Source organism: Terrapene carolina, unplaced genomic scaffold (genome assembly GCF_002925995.2).
Source record: "Terrapene carolina triunguis isolate 2854851 unplaced genomic scaffold, T_m_triunguis-2.0 Scaffold194, whole genome shotgun sequence".
Lineage (NCBI taxonomy): Eukaryota > Metazoa > Chordata > Testudines > Emydidae > Terrapene > Terrapene triunguis.
Genome location: NW_020664545.1, coordinates 2204903 through 2210457, shown reverse-complemented (window position 1 = coordinate 2210457; position 5555 = coordinate 2204903).

The following is a 5555-nucleotide window of genomic DNA, read 5'->3' as shown; positions in this document are numbered from 1 at the left end:
CCCTGACAGCGCATGGGGAGCCAGGGTAGGGGTATGGGCCCATGCACAGACCCCTGGGTGCAGCTGCCCCGGGGAGGGGAGGTCACGGGCAAGGCTCATTTCCATCCCCCATTGCAGGGGGTCAGGTCCTACAGGTGCCTCACAAGGAGGGTTTGGCTCCCCTGGCTCAGGCGTTACCCACATCTGAGGCCCCGAAGCACCCGGAACCCCCGCCCAGCTGGGCGCATTTGCCAGGTCTGGCCTGTGTCAATGGCCCATCCCTACCCTAGGAGCCTCCGGAGAGCGTGCAGCCCCTTGCCTGAGCCCTAGCCAGCCTGTGAGGGCCTTCTCCCGCTGCTGGACTCCGCTTCCCCCTTCCTCCACACCCATAGCACGTGCGCCCCAGCCCAGCAGCATCTTTCCACAGCCCCGCCAGTGGGGAAAATGGAAACGGGGGGCTCCCTGCTAGACATGGGTGGGAAGCACAGGCAGAGCCTGCAAAACCCCCAGCAGGTGCTCACTGGGACCCAGCCAGCTAGGGAGGGAGCCACAGCTGGGACCAGCTCCTGGAGAAGGAAGGGCAGGGCCACCTTTTCAGCTCAGGTTCAGTTAAGCAACCCCAAATCCAGGCAAGGCCATGGGAGCTGGGACTCCAGAGGCTGGTTCAACCCCTGCTTGTCCCTTTACAGCCCTAAGAGCTCATTTGTCTAATTTTCTCTAAGGCTGGGGGCCGAGTACCCAGGGAGACATTTGCAGCAGGAGGGCGGTTGCTAGGGCCCTGGGTTGTGCTGCATTCAGACACGCAGACAGTCTTTCCCCGGAGATCTGCCCAGACGTGATCCTGGGCTGGGATAATGACTGATAGACTAGCCAGGAAAGGGGGAGTGGGGGGGAGAAAGAATTCACAGGCGCTGTAATTGGGCCACAAAAAAAGAAACCCACCCTGCCCCCACTGCAGAATTATTTGTAAAAAAAAGCACAAGATGTTAATATGGGAGCATCACCCCAGGCCCGTCCCTGCTCACACAGGGCCCCCTTCCCAGAGCTCAGCCGAGAGGCGAATCCGTTGGGAGCAGTTCTTCGCTTGGTGTGGGAATTGCTGGTGAAGGGAGCCAAGGGGCCAGTGCCTGACTCCACCCCACAGCACTAATTGCCCCCTGTGCACAGAAGTCCCCCACTCTGACCCATAATTCTTCCCCCAGCAGGAGAACCACAACCATGGTTAAAGGATTCAAAATGAGGCCTTAGAACAGGGGTGGCCAAAAACTTACTGACTCGCCCAGCCACAGACGACGATCTTCAGAAGTTTGAGAGCTGGGGTGGCTCTGCTGGGGCTCGGCATTTCAGCCCCGTTCCTGCAGCCCAGGCAGGCCTCCTCGCGCCGTTGAAGCCCTGATATCCCCCTCCTTGCTGGGTAGCAGCCCCTACCCACTACCCCGCTGCAAGGCAGAGGTCCCCCACCAGTGTTGTAGGGGGAGAATGGGGGTGGGGGACTCCACAAGCCGGACTTTAACTATCAAAGAGCTGCATGCAGCTCCCGCGCCATGGCTTGGCTACCCCTGCCTTATAGTGACAGACGCCAGGAGCTCACCCCATTTGGCTTACCAAAGAGGAAGTTAGTGTGTGTCCAATCACCCCTTAAGTGTCCCTACTTGGGGAACACATATTTAAGGCTGGGCTCTTCAATCTAGCAGGGAAAAGATCAAACACGATCCAAGGGCTGGAAGTTGAAGCCAGACAAATTGAGCCTGGAAATAAGGTGCAAATTAACCGTTGGAACAATTTACTAAAGGTTGCAGTGGATTCTCCATTATCGACAGCTTTTATAGCTCAATTCGATGTTTCTCCTGCAAGTTCCAGTCCAGAAATTAGTGGGAGGAGGTTCTCTGGCCTGTGATAGACAGGACGAGCCTTCTGGCCTTGGGATCTCTTGTAACAGCTCCACAAGGCTCCCTCAGCCTTCCCCTTTATCACAGCACAGGGACAGATGGGGCTAGAACTCAGCACCACCCCCCTCCAAACCGTCCGCACCCTCTCACTTAACCTAAAGGCGACTCCTCAGTCTGCCCCATATCGCTAATACGTATGACACACAGTTGAGCAGTTCCTACGCTCAGAGGTCAGTGTGGTGCACACACAGCGTGCACTGGGCCCTACCTTCTGTGCCTGAACTGGAGCCAGAGCTCGGTTCAGGCCCAGTCCCCTGGAGCGGGCCCTGCCTCCTAGATCTTGGCTCGTTTGATAGGAAGGTGACAGGCCCAGCCCAGAAAGAACTCGCTCACCGTATCAAGACAGCACCTTGAACGTTACCTTACAGCGCACACAGATCAGAGCCTCTCGGGAGCTCGCAAGAGAGGAAATGGGGCACTCGCCAAACAAACTGAGTTTACCCCCTGCGCCGCTTGGAGCTGCCCCATGGCTAAAGCCAGCTGGCCAGAAAGGGAACAGGAAAGACACAGGAGAAAAGAAAGCAAACGAAGCTGTCCCTGAGCCTTCCCATACACGGTCCCCAGGGCCTGGCAGCCTGTAATTACACATTCCACTGAGGCTAAGGAGGAGCTTCGAAAACCTGCCCCAAAGGTGAGGGATCAGCAGCCCTTAAACAAAGAGCAATCGCAGCATGAGGACGAACACAGAGCCCAAACCTGGCCCTGCTCAGGAAGCGTGTAAGGGTGCTCGGTGCTGTACAAAACGCCCAGGCTCCAATCTAAACAGCCACACAGCCCTGGGAGAGTAGAGGGAGGTTATCCAAGTAGAGGGGAGGGACAGTGCAGTGGTTAGGGTGCTAGCCTGAGAGAACTGGGTTCGATTCCCCATTTCCCTACTTTGCCACAGACTGCCTGTGTGACCGTGGGCAAGTCACTTAGCCTCTCTGGGCCCAGATCCATCGAATGGCGAGACCAGTATCACCCCGCCACAATGGGAGCTGTGCAAGTGTCCAAGAGTTAGAAATTGATTCTTACAATGCAAGAAACCAGTAAGTGAGAAATCTGTTGCTGTCTTATCGGCTGCATCTTGCAAATTAAGCTAACGACTTGCCAGTCCTGCCTGCTGGATGCAGCACTAAGGATTTGCATGTCCTGCATGCACCTTGCAAACTTCAGCTCAAGGCCTGACTGGGCCTGGCCCATGCACCTTTCCCAGCTATGGCAGCTAACCCCAAACTTCTCCCTCGCAACAGCCAGAGCAATGAAAACTGACCCAGCAGCGCCCTCCTCTGCCAGACTGCTCAACTGCGCCCTTCTTTTCAAACTCCTGGCCTGTGCACAGCTGCTGTCGGACACTCGTGCAGCAGCAGCTCGGGCTTTTCCTCACCTAAGCCTGGCGAGGAGGCTGCTGCCCTTCCCCCAGACACAGACCCTGCCTTAGGCACGTCAACCTCAGACCATTGCACCTCGGGAGGGTGCTAGGAAGTCTGGGATATGGGTGGTTGGACTCGGGCCGCATAATGCAGGGCAGACACTGGAGCCCCAGGTTGGGACCCAGGATTCACTGGGGGTTACAAATGAGTGTAGACACTCAAGTCCTAGGTTAACAAACCCAGGGTTTGCCAGTTCTACTAACCCTTGGCTTCCGTTGCAGCGTAGACGTACCCTCAGAGGCCGGTCTTATGGCGAAGGTCCTGTGCTGGGACTCAAGAGATCTGAGCTCTGCAGAGACTCCTTGGTGGGCAAGTCAAAGTCTCTGTGCCTTAGTTCCCCACTTATTTTAAGGAGATGATCCCTCCTTTCTCCCACTTGTCTCTCTAGACTGGAGGCTGATTGGGGCAGAGATTCTCTCACTCCACGTCGGTGCAGCATGCAGCGCAATGGGATCCTAGCGACGGCAACTAGAAAGACACCTGGGCTGAGAAAAGCCACGTCCCAGAGATTTAAGGGTTTCCTACAGATTTCACTGTGTCCTTTCACTAAGAGCCTCATTGGTGAGGGGGAGGTTTCTGACCTCACAGAGCCGATAGCCACAGCCAAACAAACCTACCAGCATGCAGCTTAGCCAGGCACCGACTGCTGAAAGACGCCATTACAACGCTGTATTTCCAGCGAGTCAGGGAGAGGCACCAGCCCAGAGCTCCCACAGACCAAAGCCCTCCATGCACCCAGAACAGCACCACCAGTTGCACAGCTAACAGCTGCCCGGGCTCAGCCCAGAGCCAGAGGACATTCAGACCTCACGGCCCATTCAGTCCTGGACACCTAAGCTAAGAATTGCCAGAAAAGGGCCCGATTTAGTAGCCTTTGGGGGGCGGGTTTTAGGAGTCCAGGCACCCTGGCTGAACCCCTGGCCCCATTGAAGTCTCTGGGAGTTTTACCAGAGAAGTCAGGGAGGCTGGGACTCCCCCCACCCCCACTCCCATGTATTTGATATTATATCTTACTGAGTGTAGTGGTTTATCAAACTAACCATGTGGTATTCTGGGATTCCCCTCCAGCAGAGAAGTCATTCGATAGAATACGAGTTCATCATTTCCTTACTGTGTTGACCTACCAGGCTACCGCAGCAGGTAATTTATCCGGAGTCATGGCATCCCTGTCATACCCTGATGCGCCAGCCCCGAAGAGGGCTGCCCACCGGGGCTCTGAATCGGCTCTTCGGCACAAGCAGGGCTCCGCCAGCCCCGTCTCACGCTGGCTTCCTCTCGGGGGTTCTAAAACGGTTTTGAATGGAGGTTGTTTGGAGGGCAGGTTACTGGCCTATCGCTCATCCCTAGCCTGGAGGGGCAGCAGGCGGCGCTTCCTCTGGTCCCTGCCTTTGCCCTGCCTGTGTCCACGTAGCTCCCAGGTCATTGGAAGAGATGAGCCTTCCCACTGCATCACCGTGCCATCCCCAGGGAGAGAAGTTCTGAATACACAGAACCAAATACCCTGAGTACTTCGGGGCGTGCTCCCGTGCCTGCCAGCCACTTTAACCATTAACAAGGTGAGGACGGCAGGAGGTCTCTAGGAGAATGGTCAGCACCAGCAGAGGCCAGCTAGGAGCTTGCATTTGGGAAAGACATGGGGGGTCGGGGGGGGGGGGGGGGAGACCGGATATTGATCTGGGAGCAGAGAAAGTCAGAGATGCCACCCTAAACCCACTGAGGGAAGCTCTCCCGGTTGGACAACATGAGCAAGGGAACAGTGTCTGGTGCGGGAGTCTGCTGTGTGTAAGAGTCAGCACCTGAAGTGCATGTCGTGCTGGACAATATGGGAGAAGGGAGACATCTCTCCTCCTACAGGACTGAGTCAAGAGATTTGAGCAGGCTCAGCCTGCACTAGATTCAGAAGAGCTCAGTGTGTCGAGGGCTTTTCTGGTGCTGGGCATTGTTGAAAATCAGGTGCTAAACAGGCCCAATGCTGGTGGCTACAGCTTCCACTTTCTTACCCTCTTAACGCTGGCCCCAGTTCTGTTGGGTAGAGACGAGAGCCCCTGTTTTGTCCTGCAATAGGTATTGCGAGTGCAACCAGCGCCTCCTGGTGGCAGAGGTGCAACACAGAGCACACCCAAAGAGAATCCAGAAAGTCAGTTAATTTTTTATTAAATATACTCCTTTCTTGGCACAAATTTTAAAATATATATAAACATTATATAACAGTGTC